Below are 19,190 nucleotides of genomic sequence, written 5' to 3'. Positions count from 1 at the left end.
TCCTAGGAGGGCCCAGCTGCCACTTAAGTTACAATAGAGCTTGACATCATCCATGGTTCTAGTTTTTTGGGCATGAAGAAGGCAAGAGTTATAGGATCATGGAAGCTTGCACCCATAAGGAAAGGAAAGAGTTTTTAAGGTCAGCCTTTGAGACTAGGCGATATATAGCATGGTCAAATCTCTGGAGGCATTCTCTGAGAAGCTGAGCCATGAAGCTCTGAAGATGAAGCCTAAGCTGCAACAGAGATACTAGGATATTAGAGTTGCCAGGAACATTGGATGTCTGTCAGGGGAGCCTGCAGGCACTGAGCAGAGCTGGCCCAATAGAGGCCATGCATGCTATAAAAAATAAGGTTATGGTTGGAAAGAGGAACCTATTGCAGCACTGATATTGCCACCATGTGCCCTAGATGCTAGATATGGGCTGTGGCATCTACCATCAGTCCTGTGGAGTTTAGAGCTTGCTGTCTCCTTCACTTTCGAAATGACAGTGTTTACTTTGTGACATTGTGATTAGAAACGTGTTAATTTCTTTTCTATTTTACAGAGACTCACAGCTGTGAGACTGCATCTGCACTTGGACTCTCGAATGATATTAGAATCATTTAGACTTTAGAGAATCTTGATCTTGGAAAAGGCACTTTGCATTATACAATGATCCTAAATCCTGAGGCAAGAGTTGAATGTTATGGTTGGGATTTCAATTGTCCTTCATGGGCTCATGATTTGAATACTTGGTTCCTAGCTCTTGGTACTGTTTTTTTAGGACCTTTTGGATATGGGGTCTAGTTGGCAGAAACAGGCCTTTGAAGTTTCTACCTGTTCTGGCTCTTGCCTTGCTGTTCATTTCCTGCTCCATCCTGCTGTGAGGGGCCTGTCATGTGCTCCTGTCTCCATGAACTCTGCCATGCCTTTCCCACTGTGAAGAACTGAAGCCCCTGAATCCATGAGACCACATAAGTATTCCCTCCCTTAAGTTAGTTTAGTCAGATAAAATGGTCACAGAGACACAAAAGGAACTGATACAGGATCGAAATGATGCCAAAACAACAGACAATACCTTAAATCTGTTTGCCAGGGTGACTCACACCAGCTCAATAGACCATGACAGCTCCTGAACATGCTCAACCATATACTAGGGGCAGGGGATGGAAGCAGCTCCGACAGCAAGGTTACCAGGCAAAGCAGCAGTCCCAGGTGGCGTATCACTCAAAGAATAGGATATACTGGCAAAAGAAGGAATTTGTTTAGTTGGTTCATTACCAAACTGTTCAGAGATGTCACAGTCTCTTCATCTGTCAGAGAACCCATGAACCCCCAAGGACAGTAAAGAACATCATCCCAAAGTAGCCAATGTTGTCCCTCAAACCCCTCTGGAGGGGGTGAGACAGAAAAGGTAGAAACAGTGTTTTCTTATGGGGTGTTCTGAGGTTCCCCAATGCACTGGATCTCTACAAATTTTGTGAGGTGCTAGATCTCTAGTCATCCCAACATGCTGTAGGCATCTCCCCTCAGCACAGAGCTGTCAGGAAAGTGGATGGAGGAGGCTTTGGGGAATCTAATGGGAACATCTATAGAGCATGGCTGGATATTATGATGGCGTTTGTTTAAAGTTTAGATCCTTCAGCCATCAAAGAACACAGTCTTTGACATCTTTCAAATGTGGGGACTAAAGAGTCAGTACTGTTGATTTGATGAGTAAGTTATAGTCAACAGTCTGTCCCCTGGCTTCCTGCCCCCAGAGTCTAGAGAGTCTCTCTCCATTATGCTAGGAAATCCCTCACATCTTAGCTATGTTTGAATTGACCACCTGTGGATCCAGATCTGTCTCACTCCACTGAACAAAGGATTTTTAATTGTCCCCGCTGTGACATTTTAAGCATGAGGGTAATTGCGTATAGCCTAATGCTGATTAGACTTATTTAAATTTACACTCTTCTAACTTCATACAGTTTGTAAAAGTCCCCTCTACACATGCTCTCTCTAATTCACTGATGTCAATTAGCTCGCTAAAATGGTTTCAGAACATCTGCCACTCACAGACATTGGAGCAGAATGCAGTTGGAGGCAGCTGGAGCACTGAGGTCTCTGACTGAGGTCTCCAAGTATGAGGCAATTTTCTACTGCAAAGCAAGTCCCCAGCCCACCTGGCTGGCCTTCAGATGGAAGGGGCTATTTTGGCTGATAGGGCAATAATACAGAGCTGTGGGTTTGGGCAAAACTTGAGTTGTCCCAGTGCTCTCATAAATCCACACGGCCATCCCTCAAGTTCCACATTCTTAATCTTTGCCTTTTTGTCAGCAAGGAAAGTGAAACCATGAAAGCTATAGATGTCCTCAATACAGACATCTGTGGAAACACAGAAGTAACCATTGACAGGACTATGAGTTCTTGGCATAATATGGAAGACTGATGGCCTAGACTATGAAGCAGGCAGGACTCAAGGAAGGCAGGTGTCAGCAAGCCACTGGGGCTGCTCACTCAATACTGCCTCAGTCTTTGGCCCTTGTTATTACTGAGCTCTGCCTCTTTTGGAACGACTCCTCTGCATCACCCAGGTTTAATTAGGAGCACACGGTGGGAAGAACTTAAGACGATTGCATTAGGTAACTTATGTGGCCCTCTCGGAGAGGCCACCATACAACTGTGTTGTTCGTCAAAGCATGTTTTGTTTGTGATGTATATTTCAATCGGTAGACTTTGAGTAAATCCTACTACTCTCCATAGGTGGGTGGGTCTCCCGCACCAGCAGGTAGATGCCTTAGGAGGAAAGACCTAGGGAAGGATGAGGTCAGCCTGCTGACTGGAGATGACCCCATCTTCCTGTCACCTCCTGCTTTGCAAACATGAGACTTGTTCTCTCTACAGCTGTGTGAGTCACTTCTTAAAATCCCAGGCGGTGGCAGTGGTGGTGTGTAATCCCAGCACTCTGGAGAGAGAGGCAGATGGATCTCTGTGAGTTCAAGGCCAGCCTGGTCTACAGAGCTAGTTCCAAAGACAGCCAGGGTTACACAGAGAATCCCTGTCTCAAACTGCCTGCCAAAATCCTCGCTGCACAAATACACACACACTCACATTCATGCCCTATCAGTTCTGTTTGCTCTGGACAGCCATGGCTAACATGCTCACACAGCAATTCGCCACCACTGTCTTCTGTAACCAGATGCAGGATCCGGTCTCCACCTACACTGAGCCAGTGAGGAAATGGCCCCTGGTCCAGTGGTTATAACTCAGACTCTATAACCCTGTCATCTAGGTTGCAGAAACAGAGACAGTAAAACATTTTTCTTGTTCTTCAGAGTTTTATCACAAATAGGGGACAAAGCCATGGACTAAAGTATTTCCACAGATATGGGAGGCTAAGCAAGACCCCCTGAGGGCTGAGAGTAAGAAGCACCCTGTAGGAGGTTAGGGTGAGCTGCGTGGGGGTGATAAGGAAGAGCTACCAGAGGGAGTGAGCTCCATGGTCACTAACCAAAGGACAGTCGTGCAACAGTGTGAGTACACGTGACCCGGATGGGTCTCATAACCTGCTCTTTGTTGGCTCCTACCAGAGGTAAGGACACAGACCAGGCCTGAGAAGAACTTAAAACACAAAAGGGTACAGTTCAGTGGGGCATACTGGGAAGTGTAGGTAAGGTGACTCTCTGTTAATGACTACCTCAGGTATCTGCTCTATGGTATCCAAAACAGATTCAGGCAAGGGGGCACATGGATTTGAACCAGGAACCTCTTGATCTGCAGTCAAATGCTCTATATACCCTTGAGCTATCCTCCCACCTTCCTGATTGTGTCTCAAAGACATTCTAAACCTTCAGGACGACTCCCTGGATGTCACACCCCTGACACACTCACTTGCCAGTTCTAGACATCGTCAGCTTCTTTCTGTGGGGCCCAGTTCTGAGCCACCTTGGCACAGCTGACTGCCATTTCCTCTGGACTGGTACCCACTTCCCTTCTGTGGTGGTCTGAATGAGAATGTCCCACAGGTCATATATTTGAATATTTGGTCCCCAGTTTGTGGGATCATTTGGCAAGGATTAGGAGGTTCAGACTTGTTGGACCTTGTGTGTCACTGGGGCCCAGCCCATTGTGAGTGGGGCCACAGCTGGGCTGGTGATCCTGAGCGCTCTAGAAAGGCAGGCTGAGCTGGTCTGTTCATTCCCTGTCAACACAGACTCTTTAAGGCTATTTCTAAAACCTCTGTAATTTACATTCATCCTGTAACCCACATATATGCACGTACACTTATTGGCATATTTACTACATGCTCTGTGATACGAGAGATAGTATTAGTAATTAAGATTGCAATTGGTGGCGCACGCCTTTAATCCCAGCACTCGGGAGGCAGAGGCAGGCGGATTTCTGGGAGTTCGAGGCCAGCCTGGTCTACAAGAGCTAGTTCCGGGACAGGCACCAAAGCTACAGAGAAACCCTGTCTCGAAAAACCAAAAAAAAAAAAAAATAAATAAAAAAAATAAAAGAACAGATGTTCACCTCTGCCAGTCTACCAAAATAGATTGTTTTGAAAAAAAAAAACAAAAAGAAGAGAATAAAGAAAGCAGTCTGAACGGGTCATGTGGAGCATCCCCCCCCCCCCCCCACGGCCTCTACTTCTACTCTTGCCTCCAGGTCCACCCTCCCCATTTCTGTTTGCGCTCCTGTCCTGACTTCCCTTGATGACAAACAGTGATATAGCAGCATAAGCTAGGCAAACCCTTTCCTCTCCAAGTTGTTTTGATCACGGTGTTTCATCACAACATGGTGACCCTAACCAAGGCAGAAATTGGCACCAGGTTAGGGGGTGTTGCTGCGACAGCCCTGACTGTTGATTTGGGGCAGACTGTAGAAGGACTTTGGAACTTTATACAAGAACAGCCATCTAGTTTTCAAAACTTTGTGAGCTGTTCTGTGGGAGCTTGGGAAAAAAGTGAGTTGTGAGGGCCTGGGGCAGTGGTTCTCAATCTTCCTAATGCTGTGACTCTTTAATACAGTTTCTCCCGGTGTGCTGACCCCCAGCCATGAAATTCTTTTCATTGCTGCTTGACTGTAACTTTGCTGCTGTTTTAATGTAAGCAGTTGGTAAGCAGCCGCTGTGAAAAGAGCATCCAACCCCCAAAAGGGGTCACGGCCCACAGGTTGAGAACCACTGTTCTAGAGGGAATTCTGAGAGTTACTTAAAGATTATCAAGGATGATTGCTATTTTGAGTTGAGAATCGGTGGTTCTGGTCAGCTGGGCTAAATAAAGAATCAGCTGTGATTAACAAGCGACCACTGAAGTGAAATCTTTGCCCTGCTGGGAGTTGATCCTGGTCAGCTGGGACTGAGACACTGGCGGGGGTGGGGGTGGGGGGATAAGAGGAGAGCAGCAGCAGCGAGGTGAATTCTTCTGGGCAGTGTTTCCTCAGAGCCAGCACACAGAAGCAGTGTTCAGAGGTGGCCACGGCTGGACCTCACTCTGGCAGCAGGTGGTGCTGGTTTTGAAGGCATCAGGGCTCATGGAGAGCCACTGAAGCTTGGCACTGGGAGAGGTCAGGAGAGGCCACTGGTGAAGACGCAGCCTCGGTGGCAGTTGATGGCTGAGGACTAAAGGGATCCTGCAGAGATGCTCAGGCTTAGCATTATTTAGAGAGCCGAGGAGAGGCTACTGGTGAATGGGAAGCCTCAGGTACACCAGAGACCCCAGCCTTTGGAGATGCGCATGGGACGACCACCAAGAACAGTAGCAGTGGGGGAGTGGAGCCAGCTGGAGCCTAGCAGACAAGCTGTGTGCTGCAGAGGGGGCAGCCTGAGACGATCCTGACTAAGTCTCAGCTATCGAGCAGTGAGCTATTCACACTGTTGTAGTTCTGTTTGGTTTTGTTCAGATTGCAACTGGGCCCTGGTTTGTCCCTTAGGAAGGAAGTATTTAGTTTATTTGTGATTGTTCAGGAGCCCACAGCTGAGAGACTCTAAACTTTTAAAAAAGAGATTTTGGAGTTTTACCAAGACTTTGGATTTTAAAAGAGAATGCATATTTTTAAATAAACATCCTTTAAAGTGTTTGAATGATTTTGTAACTTTTCAAATTTGTAAAATGTTTTATATCGTGATGCTCTTATTAATGTGTGATCTTGGGGATGAACAAGAGAAGAAAGGTTGTGGCTTAATAGTGGTATGCTTTTGTGTCAAACTGACAAGAGGTCAGTTGTGTTGTCTAGTTTTATGCCAATTTGACACAGCTAGATTCATAAAAGAGGAGGGAGCCTCAAATGAGAAAAGGCCTCCATAATATCTGTAGGTCTGTGGGCATTTTTAAAAAATTAATGATTGATGTGGGAGGGCCCAACCCAGTGTGTGTGGGGTCATCCTAGGCTGGTGGTCCTCGGTTCTATAAGAGAATAGGCTGGGTAAGCCTTTAAGCATCACCCTTCCATGGCCTTTGCATTGACTTCTGCCTCCAGGTTCCTGCCCTGTTTGAGTTCTTGCCCCAACTTCCTTCAATGATGGACTATCATGTGGAAGTGTGAGACAAACTCTCCCCAACTTGCTTGGTCATCATGCTTCATCATAGCAATAGTAACCTTGTTCCATGTCAAACTAGGGCTATCACCAGAGAATCCTGAAACAAGTTCCAGGCAAGAGCGGCAATCAGAGAGAAGCATTTGTGGTGCCACCTTTAATCCCAGCACCCAGGAGGCAGAGGCAGGTGCATCTCTGTTTGAAGCCAGCCTGGTCTACATAAAGGGTTCTAGGTCAGCTAGGCATACATAGTGAGACCTGTCTAAAAATCAGAGGGGCGCACTGGAGCAATAAGGCTCTCGTTGCTCTTACAAAGGACCAAGGTTCAGTTCTCAGCCCCCACACGGCAGCTAACAGCCGATCTGACACCTTCTGTTCTCTGCCAGCCCTGCACACATGTGGTATACAGACGTACATGCTGACAAAACATCCAGATACATAAAATAAAAACAATAAACCTCGAAGCGTTCAGTGCTGCCACGTCCGAGGCCATGAGTCACCGCTTTCACAGCTATGGTGTCAGTAATTAACACCGTGGACACCTCTCATGAGGACATGATTCATGATGCCCAGATGGATTATTATGGCACTCGTCTAGCAACCTGCTCCTCGGACAGGTCCGTCAAAATCTTTGATGTGCGAAACGGAGGGCAGATCCTCATCGCAGACCTCAGAGGACATGAAGGGCCAGTATGTCAGGTAACCTGGGCCCACCCCATGTATGGCAACATCCTGGCTTCCTGTTCCTATGACCGGAAAGTCATTATCTGGAAGGAAGAAAACGGCACTTGGGAGAAGACTCATGAGCACTCGGGACACGACTCCTCGGTGAACTCTGTATGCTGGGCCCCTCACGACTATGGCCTGATTTTGGCCTGTGGGAGCTCCGACAGGGCCATCTCCCTGCTGACCTATACAGGGGAAGGTCAGTAGGAAGTGAAGAAGATTAACAACGCTCACACGATTGGCTGTATCGCTGTCAGTTGGGCCCCTGCTGTTGTGCCTGGAAGCCTCATAGACCAACCATCAGGGCAGAAACCCAATTACATCAAGAAGTTTGCATCAGGTGGCTGTGACAACCTCATCAAGCTCTGGAGGGAGGAGGAAGACGGCCAGTGGAAGGAGGAGCAGAAGCTAGAGGCACACAGAGACTGGGTTCGAGACTGTTGATTGCCTTTGGGTGGGCTACTCAGTCTAGGGTTAGTAACCCACCCGGCAGTTCAGTTATTCCAGGGTCCCGGAGATGCACTACCTGTAAGATATGAGCTAGGAGACAGGAAGGAGGCCATGCTAAGTTTGTCAGAGCCTCCGTTTATTAGAGATGGGGTACAGCTTTATATAGGGTAAGGAGTTGGGGGTGGGCACAGGGGCCTGGGCTCTTGCCGTGTGGTTCACATTGGTCACTTGGTCCGAGTTGGTCACATAGGCAGGAGGTTATCTTCAGTCAGGTCACTGTAGGCCAAGAAGTCACACAAGAGTTGACACACCTAGCTCCCTAGATAGTTTGGAATGTGGGGTGGGTTCCGCTAACAGATAGCTCTCCATAAACAGCCAATTTGGGTGTGGGGTAGGCTCTGTCAATAGAATGATTCCTAACACAATTAACGGTGTGGGGTTCTCTGCAGACTCCCCAGGGTGACGGTTTCTGTAATGATTTTAGGAGGAAATTGGCTCCTGACACGAGACGATGCCTGGGCCCCCTCCATTGGCCTGCCTACCAGCACCCCACCAGTTGATTAACCATTGATGAAGTGAGACTTCTCATAATGGAGTCAGTTCCCGAAAGCCCCACCTTTGAACATTGCTGTGTTGGGTTTTTTTTTAGATGTTTTATTTCCTTTTTATGCATGTAAATGTGTGCTTGTATGACTTTATGTGCACTTGTAGGAAGTGCCCATGGAGGCCAGAACAGAGCATTGGATTCCCTGCGACTGCCATCATGTGGGTGCTGGAACTGCACACACATCTTTTGTGATAGTAAATGCTCTTAATCACTCAGCCATCGCTGCAGCCTCCAACACATGAGCCTTTCAGGAAATCACATCCAAACCATGGCACCAATGTTACTGCAGCAAAATATCTCACACTGAACAATAAGTCTTACTCATTGGTAGGCAAGGAAAACTGGCAACCCACCATCAGTTGCTTAGGTATCCAATTTCCAGCCGTTACATTCCTGAGAGTTCTCTTACTAATCTGAACATCTGCTCCATCCACACATTCTGAACCCAACAGATTTAAGCCTCTTCCTCTTCTAGTCAGCACTTGGTGGGTTTTGGGGGAAGGTGTGGGGACCATGGTTGAGGTAATTAGTCACCTTCACAACAATAACTTGACACAAAGTGGAATCACATGCGTGCTAAGCATCACCTTCCTTCTCATAGTTCACCCCGTGGACGCCCTTCAGCAGGTCGAGGCTGTGCTTAGCTGGCTCTGCCTATAGCTGCGGTCCATCTGCATTCCTCTTCTCTTTGGGCTATGGTTTCGGCCTGCTTCATGTTCATGATGGGGGAGTGGCAGCTGGCAATGCCGGAAATGCAAGTGAGGAAGCCTGACTCTGCTGGGCACTCTCTACCATGCCAGGCTTGGACCGGGAAGTGTGTTCCACCTCTGATCAGAAGGTCTGGGGCTCAGAGCTTATTTGCTACGCTCTCCTCTTGCCTAGGCCCACGTGCCCAACTTGCTCACTGCCACCTACTGCTCCCAGCCCAGCTTCCAATCACAGCTCAGGATTTTGTGTTCCACATTAAATCCTATTGAGTTTGATGGTTAATCTCAATTGTCAACCTGATGGAACGCAGAACCACTGTGGAAACAAATACTGGGCAAGTCTGTGAGGATTTCCTAGGTCCAGTTAGTAAGCTAGGAACACCCACCCTAATGTGGGTGGTGTCATGGATCCTGAACTAAAGTAAAAGAGAAAGCTAACTGAACAGAAGTATCTAATTTTACTCTGACGGTGGACAGTAACTGAGCCACACATTCCGACTGTGATACCATCCCCACTAACAAATCTTTCTCTTAAGCTGCCTTTGTAAGTTCTTTTGTCCTAGCAATAAGAGAAGTAATACCCAAGGCTTCTTTGATTCATGAACTCAATAGACAAGATTTTGGTTTCCCCTAAATTCCAAATCAAAGGACCTGTAGTACAGACTTTCAGTAGCACAGTTATATCCAAATACTGGGAAATGGTAGGAATGCACATGGTCTTAGAAACTGGCTATAAAAAACAACCAAACCACAAATATACAGTTGGGAATGTAGATACATTGGCAGAGTGCTTGACTAAAATGCATGAAGCCCTGAGTTGGAACCCCAGCACCACATAAGCCTGGTGAGGTAGGGAAGAAAGTAGAGACAAGAGGGTCAGAAGTTCAAGGGCATCCTTGGCTATACAGGACATCCTATGTCAAAGACAAAAAAAAAGAAAGAAAGAAAGGAAAGAAGGAAGAAAGGAAGGCAGAAAGGAACAAAGAAAGAGGAAAAGAAAATCTAATACAGGAAGAAGTACGTGTTTCTCCATTACTGTCAGTCCCCGTGTCCCCGTGTCCCCTTGTTCATGTCACTTTGAGCACTTCCAGCACTTTGAGCACATTGAGCACTTTCTTAACACAGGATAAACTACCCCCAAAGTAACAGAGCAAAACATACCCCAGAATTAGAAATTTTCCTTTATTAGATCCTTGCTTTGCCACACAGGAGTGGTCCTCTCCATCATTCTACATGACTCTTGGCTCTGCCATCTTAAAACATTCCTTTCCCACCATCCTTTAAAATACCTGAAAATATCACTAGAAATATGTGATTTCTGATGGCCGAGAAGTTATCTTGCCTGTCTCTCAAGTGTGTAATGTCTCTGACACAGCAGTCCTTCTTATTTCCTTTGGAGCAGTTTGCTCACACTTCTGGAAATACAGCTTGAAGGGATGGAAAAAACACTAAGATACTGAGGTTGACTAGAAGGCAGTTCCTAGAGTCAGTTAGCTCGTGGTGGCTCTGAGCTAACACAGGACTTACCCTTCTGTGAACTCCCATAGTATAGAGTTAGGGGAAGACACTGAAACAGCAGCCCCACCCTATAAGAAGCAGTACATCTTGTCCCAGCACCTTCCTGTAGTCCTGTTCTCCAGCCACCATGATGTCAGCTGTTCTGCTCCGCACATGCTTTCCACCCCCGCCGTGAGAGCAGAAACCCTGTGATCATAAGCAGAACCCACCTTCCTCCTTTAAGATGTCGTCCTAGGGTATCTGGACACAGCAGCACCGAAGCCTGGCTAACACAGGCTCTCAGGAAACTCGTGGGCTGCTTATGAATTTGGTTCCATTCCCAATAGCTATCACCACACTCCTCTTTGGTACTGCTTTTCTCTGGCTCAGTTGTAAGTATTTGGGCACATCTGGTCCTTATGGGACTGCACCCTTCTTCTTCCGAAAAATACTTGTCCAATGCGAGGATCAGCTGGTACCACCATGGTGATTTCAGTAGTCTGGATAAAGGGCTTTTATGTCACAAGTTGAGTTGGTTTTTTCCTTGAGGTTGTGTCTATCTATGCAAGGCACCAAGTTGTCTTTCTCCTAAACTGATATGGTGATTTTAGACAGATCAATTTTATTTTCTCAACTATGCAATTTCTGAGTAATCCATACCATCCTTGAATTCTGCTTATAAAGCAAGACAGTTCTCATCTGAATTCAGATATTTTTGGAGACACTTTGTCAAATGCAGCCTGCAGCAAGTAGTTCATGCAATGAGTCCTTTGCCCAACATCCCCTGCTCTGCTCTGCACCATCAAGGGCACCCTCTGCTTTCCAGGCTTTCACAGGCTGCTGTCTTCCTGCTCTCAACATAGCTTCCTCCCCATTCCTGCAGCTGAAGGAACAGATTGCTTGCCATGCCCTGCTGCACAGAAAGTCGTGTATTTGGGGATTTGTCCCAGAAAGAACCCCTCCATAAACCCATTCCAGCATTTGGCAGTCTTATTCACAGTGATGTTGCATAACAAGCCATGGGGAAATCTAGTGTCACAAAATACACCCATCTGTCTTGGTGCCTGTGAGTCTGCAATTGGGATGTGAATAGAATGATCTAGACTGGGCTTTTTATTGACCAAAAAGGGTGACACGGAGAGAGGCTTGACAAAATGAGTTTGTTCAGAAACAGAAGAGAAATTAGAATCCAGGATACCCAGGGTCTGACAACCCACAGGCACACTCAGGTGAGCAAGAGAAAATGAGGTTGCATACACTATTTGAAACAATTATCCAATTATCAGAGACAAGGATTGGTAATGAGGTGGTGCCTGCCCACAACTAAACAGGTAGACACTGGACAGGCATCTGTAATTCCTGTGTATTCTCTGGGTAAGGTTTCAGTGTGCTTTATACATGGTTGTGGATTCAGAAAGTCCTTGTCACACCTCTAGACATGGGTGTGTGTGTGTGTGTGTGTGTGTGTGTGTGTAGGTCATGAAACTAGAAAAGTGATTATGAGGGGGAGGAAATGATCTTAATGAAGGGGTGAATGGAGTAATGGGACACATAATGAGAAAGAAGGAGCTGGGAGTAATTTGAGGATGAATGAACGGAACCTGAGTAGGAATGTGGATGGAGGTAGGGAAGGGAACAAAAGTGGACAAAGTGTAAGGACTCACACGTATGGAGTCACTACCCTGTGGTGAAACCCTGAACTTTGTATACTAACCCAAAGCTGTAGCTGGAAACAAACAAAACCTTCTCCAGGAGGCTGACCCTTTGCTTGGATGCTTGCTGTTCTCATTTGGCCTTGCTTGGGTCTCACACTCCTACAGAATTATTTAGAGCTTTCTTTGTATCTCTACACTCTGTATAATTCTCCCTGCTCAACCACTGGCCTTTTATCTCCTATTTGACTGTGACTGATTCAACTCACAAGCTTAACACACAGGATATAGAAGTTTCTGGCTACCAAGAGAGGGAGAAAGTGTCACAAAGCTCAGAGTATGGACTCAGAGAGGTGAGGAACCAGGTAGAGGTGTGAACTGCCACTCAGTGTGTTAGAGGGACATAGAGAAGACTGACAAAGAGGGGCTGGAGACTCTGCTGTGTGGTGGAATTTCATTTGCATTTTAATAATAAAGGCTGCCTGAAGACCTGAGAGTAAAACAGCCCCACTAGTCAGCCTTACAGACCAGGCGGTGATAACATACACCTTTAATCCCAGTAGCCACACTAGTTTGCCACAGAAACTGGGTGGTGCATGCCCTTAATCCCAGCCCTAGAGAGGATTAAATAAATGGGAGGAATCAGCTCTCAGAGACAGTCTCATTCTGATATTCCCTGAAGCAGAATCACCATTCCATACCGAGGCCAAGATAAAAGCCAGTGGCTGGCTGCTTTGCTTTTTGGATCTTCAGGTTGAACCCCAATTCACTGCTGCCACTGGAGACCTTATTAATGTGAGTAGCCTGCATTACCACCTGAGGCCATGGCGATTTCTGGGTCTGTGCTGCCATTGAGGGCCATGTCTGGGTCCATGGTCCTACTATGGTCACCATCTGTGTTGATGTCCATGGCCTGTATTATCACCAAAGGCCATGCAGATGCCCACGGTCTGTGTTGCAGCCTGAAGCCATGTTGATGCCCATTATCCAGACTGCCTCCAAGGGCTATGTGTGGGTCCATGTCTGGGTCCGCGGTCCCGCTACAGTTGGGGGCTGTGTTCGTGGTCTGTACTGTCACCAGGAACCATGTAGAAGCCCATGATCAGTGTGTATGCTGGCTGAAAAGAGCAAGCAAGCTTCTTTGGCAGTGATATCGATGACTGCAGACACAGTTGAAAAAGAGGGACATGGAAGGCTTCCTAACAGCCCTACCCTCCCAAGCACCCCTCACTCCCAAAAGTAGCAGCCTATACAGGAAGCTATCAAATAGAACTCTTAAAAAGAGTGATAAGGATGCTGAAGTGTAGCTCTCCATAACTAATGGCTTCTGGCAGGGGGCAGAAGGGGAATGACTCAGTTTTATTTAAAGATCAGGCCACAGAGAGTTTGACCATGCTCCAGTGAGTATATAGTAACACAGACTGGACTGTAAAAAATTTCTATTTAAAAAAATTGGGGAGGGGAGTCATGAAGGTGGAGGTGGGCATGGGAGAACCAGGAAGTGAGTGTAATTGGGGTACATGATATGAAATTCCCAAAGAAAAAATTAAAATATGCTGAAAAAAAAAAGAATGACTGAAGACAATTCTAGTGAGGATGGCTCCAAATTGGGGAGGCAAAAGAAGCACTTGAAGGGGGCACCTGGATTTGAACCAGGGACCTCTTGATCTGCAGTCAAATGCTCTACCCCTGAGCTATACCCCCTGGCTTACAAGGAGGTATAATTAATAGCCTTTACCTGACTGGTATACCATAAACAAGGCAGTCCTATAAGCTGGATGGTGCTGCAGGCCCTCTCTGGATTCTGCTTCCCTCTTGTGAAAGTGTTCTTCACTACTTCTCATGATGTCTGATTTCAGCCCCCTGGTTTGTTGAGTTATACAACTGAGAATGCCCTTAAACCAGCCAAAGATTTATCTTCAACAGTAGCAATGGTGGAGTACTGACCATATCAGCTGTCCTGGGGTGGGTACCTGACAGTCACTACATGCCAGGATCTTCCTCTGCAAGGAACAATATTTTAGAGCTTTTGACTTGATGTTTATTTAATAAAAAACCAAGTGTTCTGATAATTTGTCAAGCATATAGGTACTGTGGGACAATGGTCTTGTACCCTACGAAGATTTGTCACTTATATTGGTTTAATAAAACACTGATTGGCCAGTAGCCAGGCAGGAAGTATAGGCAGGTAGAACAGAAGAGGAGAATTCTGGGAAAAGGAAAGGCTCAGTCTGCAGTCATTACCCAGACACAGAGGAAGCAAGAAGAGAATGCCTCACTGATAAAAGATACCAAGTCACATGGCTAACACAGACAAGAATTATGGGTTAATTTAAGATGTAAGAGTTAGCTAAAAATATGCCTAAGCTATTGGCCAAACAGTGTTGTAAATAATATAGTTTCTGTGTTATTATTCATGTCTTGGTGGCTGGGAAACAAACAAGCAGCTTCTGTCTACACACAGGCACAATACAGAATTCATGTGAGTGGAATTACGGAGAAGTCCAACTTTTAAGAATGCACTGTTGTTTATATTTTAAATGTTCATATCAAGCATATTGCTTTTATTAAAAGAAAAATAGTTAGCCAGGTATGGTGGAGATAATAACACTCAAAGACTTAGGCAGGATTCTGAGTTTGAGGTTAGCCTAGACTACTTAGTGAGGTTGTGTGGATTTTTTTTTATTGTTTTTGCTTTTAGTTCCTTGTAAAAACTTGTTCCATTAGTAGATTTGTAGAGATTTTTCTTTTAGAGGTAGTCACATAGGTGTATTCAGATGTTGAGATTCGTTGCATCCTGATTTTAATCAGCAAAGAACTAGTGCTGTCTGCATGTTCCTCAGAGGTTATTATTGAAAAGGCGATGGCACACGCATAGGACAGAAGACAACACAAACATGAAAATAAAATGGGTCCTGGGCACAATCAGGGAAGGATAGTCCGGTGAGACCATTTCACAAGGAAAGGGCACTGCTGCTATGTGAATGAGAGCTTAGTTTGCTTTGTTCTTTTTTTTTATTGTTTTTATTGAGCTCCCCCCTTCCCTTCAACCCTCTCTCAAGGTTCCCATGCAACCAATTTACTCAGGAGATCTTGTCTTTTTCTACTTCCCATGTAGATTAGATCTATGTATGTCTCTCTCAGGGTCCTCATTGTTGTCTAGGTTCTCTGAGATTGTGATTTGTGGGCTGGTTTTCTTTGATTTATGTTTAAAAACCACTTATGAGGGAGTACATGTGATAATTGTCTTCCTGTGTCTGGGTTACCCCACTCAAAATGATGTTTTTGAGCTCCATCCATTTTCCTGCAAAATTCAAGATGTCGTTATTTTTTTCTGCTGTGTAGTACTCCATTATGTAGAGATACCACATTTTCCTTATCCATTCTTTGGTCAAAGAGCATTTAGGTTGTTTCTAGGTATTGGCTATGACAAACAATGCTGCTATGAACATAGCTGAGCACATGTCTTTGTAGGATGATTGTCATTGTTTTTTTAATACATAGCCTGTTTTGGATTTTAGATAAGGGGACACAGAATGTAACTCAAGTTTTTCTTAAAAAATCCTTCCTCCTCCTTTCTCAGCCCCCTGAAATTACAGGAGTGTGGGGATTACAGGAATGACCATGCCACTCACCTCCATTACAGCAGTGATCACCCCACTCACCTCCATCACAGGAGTGACCACCCCACTCACCTCCATCACAGGAGTGACCACCCCACTCACCTCCATCACAGGAGTGACCACCCCACTCACCTCCATCACAGGAGTGACCACCCCACTCACCTCCATCACAGGAGTGACCACCCCACTCACCTCCATCACAGGAGTGACCACCCCACTCACCTCCATCACAGGAGTGACCACCCCACTCACCTCCAGCACAGGAGTGACCACCCCACTCACCTCCACCACAGGAGTGACCACCCCACTCACCTCCACCACAGGAGTGACCACCCCACTCACCTCCATCACAGGAGTGACCACCCCACTCACCTCCATCACAGGAGTGACCACCCCACTCACCTCCATCACAGGAGTGACCACCCCACTCACCTCCACCACAGGAGTGACCACCCCACTCACCTCCACCACAGGAGTGACCACCCCACTCACCTCCATCACAGGAGTGACCACCCCACTCACCTCCATCACAGGAGTGACCACCCCACTCACCTCCATCACAGGAGTGACCACCCCACTCACCTCCATCACAGGAGTGACCACCCCACTCACCTCCATCACAGGAGTGACCACCCCACTCACTTCCATCACAGGAGTGACCACCCCACTCACCTCCATCACAGGAGTGACCACCCCACTCACCTCCATCACAGGAGTGACCACTCCACTCACCTCCATCACAGGAGTGATCACTCCACTCACCTCCATCACAGGAGTGACCACCCCACTCACTTCCATCACAGGCAGTTATTTAACCCTACTCACCTCCATTTTAACTTTTTAAACCATAGTATATTAGTTACTTTTCTCATTGCTTTGGTCAAATATCTGAAAAACTTTACTTAAGGAAGGACAGGTTTATTTTAGGTTGCAGTTTGCAAGAAAACACTTCATTGTAGCATGGTGGCAGGAGCCTGAGGCATCGGGCCACACTGCACCTGCAGTTGGGAAGCAGAGAATGAGACATGCTGGTGCTCAGCTTGCTTTCTCCAGCACCCCAACCCAGGGTATGGTGTCACCTCAGTTGCCAATAGCTTAACTTAGACAGCCCCTCATAGGTTTGTTAGGCTAATTGTGGTTAGTTTCCATGGGTATGCCACGAGGCTTGCCTCCTAAGAGATCCTAGATCCTGTCTGGTTGACAGTCAATATTCACCACTGCAGATAGTTTGATTAAAAACAAACAAACAAACACTCAAGTTGCCAAAATGGCTCAGTGGTAAAGACAGTTGCTGTCAAGGCTGAGTTTGATCCCCAGGACCCACATGGTGAAAGGACAAGACCAATTCTCAAAAGCTGCCATAGCAGACACTGCTGTATAGTAATGAAGAAGGAATTAAAACTTAGGTATCTATATTTTAAAAGGTCAAAAACAAGGTATGAGTAGGGGGCACCTGGATTTGAACCAGGGACCTCTTGATCTGCAGTCAAATGCTCTACCCCTGAGCTATACCCCCTGTTATTAATATACAACTTAATTAATACCTTTCACTTCCAGAGTTACACCCACATAAAGAAACTAAGGAAGCACAGAAGCCCCTGATACAAGAGCCTGGCTGCTGCAGGATCAGCCTTTGCTCTCCTTTTCAGCGGTGTCAATAATTCAGTAATCTCAGGCTAATGGAGACAGAGAGTCATTGGCAGGAATGTGAGTAGTTCATGCACAAAGGGAGGCATGGAGTCACAGCTTCATGAAGCATGAAGGAAGCCAGGGACCAGAACTTTAGCCAGTTTGGTTATAGGGTCAATGAAGTTGCACCATGAACATTAGCCATAGTCATTGGCTGCTATATAGTCTGAGCTTTATCCTCTGGGATGATCCGAAGCCACCCATCATCTGTGCAACTTCCTGACACTCATGACCTTACTTGAGGACATGCCATTGGCCAAGGCGTTACCTGTTATACTAAATAATGTCATGATCAACTTGATGAGGCTGTCAAGACCAGAAGTCTGGCCAAATACACATATTGGATATATATGTATTTTGGGGATGTGACCATATTTTTGTAGACTTTGAGAAAATCCCATTGCTCTCAATAAGGTATATTAGTGGGCTTTGTAGCTGTTGAAGTCTTAAGAGAAAAAAACACCACTCATGTCTCTAAAGAAGAGGAAATGTCACCTTCTATGGACTGTGGGGTGCCCAGATAAAAATGTTCTCTTATCCCTATCTTTGTCTCCCTTCACCCTTCTGCCTTATTCTCTCTGGACAGCCTTGATTAAACACACATATCCAGACCAGTGTATCCTATCTGCCACTGTTGTCTTCTCTCACCAAATTCCCATGCAGAATTCAATGTGGATAAAAAAAAAAAGCAGGACTAGAAACAATCTATTCATTGAAAAAAAAAGTCAAGGGGGCACCCGGATTTGAACCGGGGACCTCTTGATCTGCAGTCAAATGCTCTACCCCTGAGCTATGCCCCCACCTGTTTTATACATATCTAATAAATATTCTAAAACTGCATGGCCACTCCCTGGCTGTTGACATCTGACATGTACACTTGCCAGTGCTCTGCCATAATTTCCTTCCTCCTATGAGGCCCAGCCTTGACTAGTCTAGAAATCTGCCCTACCCAGGGCCCTCCAGCCTCCTCCCCGGGTCCTGTGGGGCACCTCAGTTTGGAAAATTGAGTCCACCTCTCTCCTTCCCTTCTAATATCTTCTGTCACATCCCCCAAAGCTTACGCCACCCTCTTGACCTCACTCTCAAGTGCTGCCCATTCACGTAGAACTCGTTTTCGGACGTTTACTCTCTGCCTTTCTCATTTCTGAGTCCCGGGTTTGAAAGGGAGATATTTTACTGGAGAGTTCATGACCTGTCAGTTCAGCCCTGCTGTGAGAACAGAAACCAACATGAAAGCAGGCTTTATAACACCCAGAGCTCGGCACCAGGATGCAGTCAAGTCGGGTCAGGGCTCTCTTCCATGGGACACTTCTGGCTGCCTCTGAAGTCCAAAGACCCCACAGACTGCATGATACACAGTGAGAACTATCCTCCAAAGGGGCCTTGCCCACTGGGATAGTGATTACGGGAAGGAGGCCATGGAGGTCAACCTGACAATGAATCATGATATGCAAGAGTCATTCAGGAAAACAACTGTGTTTTATTCTTTGGGCAATAACTTACTTGATTATTTCAACTAGCTAGGAAATGTACCTTTCAATATAAATAATATACACTCTTTGAATCTCTCCAATGTGTGTCATACGACTGAAGAATTCATGTAAGCTGTTGACTTCGCATGTTGGATATCATACCCAGCACATGTAATTTGAGTCAGGGGAACCTGGCTGGGTAGAGGGCTAGGTTGTTGCCTACCCTATTGTGGGGCTAAAAGCAGTCATTTCTTCACAGAGGGCC

The 19,190-nt window shown here is 46.2% G+C and overlaps 3 non-coding genes and 1 pseudogene across 3 annotated transcripts; 1 reads left to right on the top strand and 3 right to left on the bottom strand.

The window, feature by feature from the left end:
• The first annotated feature begins 7,015 nt into the window (after positions 1-7,015).
• On the top strand, positions 7,016-8,242 carry LOC121439945 (annotated as a pseudogene).
• A 5,531-nt stretch (positions 8,243-13,773) lies between these two features.
• On the bottom strand, positions 13,774-13,845 carry Trnac-gca. The gene has a single exon. It is a non-coding gene; the product is annotated as a tRNA-Cys (tRNA).
• Positions 13,846-17,208: 3,363 nt separating this feature from the next.
• On the bottom strand, positions 17,209-17,280 carry Trnac-gca. Its single transcript has one exon. It is a non-coding gene; the product is annotated as a tRNA-Cys (tRNA).
• Positions 17,281-18,181: 901 nt separating this feature from the next.
• Positions 18,182-18,253, bottom strand: Trnac-gca. The gene has a single exon. It is a non-coding gene; the product is annotated as a tRNA-Cys (tRNA).
• Positions 18,254-19,190: the final 937 nt, after the last annotated feature.

The sequence above is a fragment of the Microtus oregoni genome, unplaced genomic scaffold, assembly GCF_018167655.1.
Source record: "Microtus oregoni isolate MIOR12 unplaced genomic scaffold, Mior012 000064F_ref0000363, whole genome shotgun sequence".
Taxonomy (NCBI): domain Eukaryota; kingdom Metazoa; phylum Chordata; class Mammalia; order Rodentia; family Cricetidae; genus Microtus; species Microtus oregoni.
This window is presented reverse-complemented; position numbering and strand designations above follow the sequence as displayed.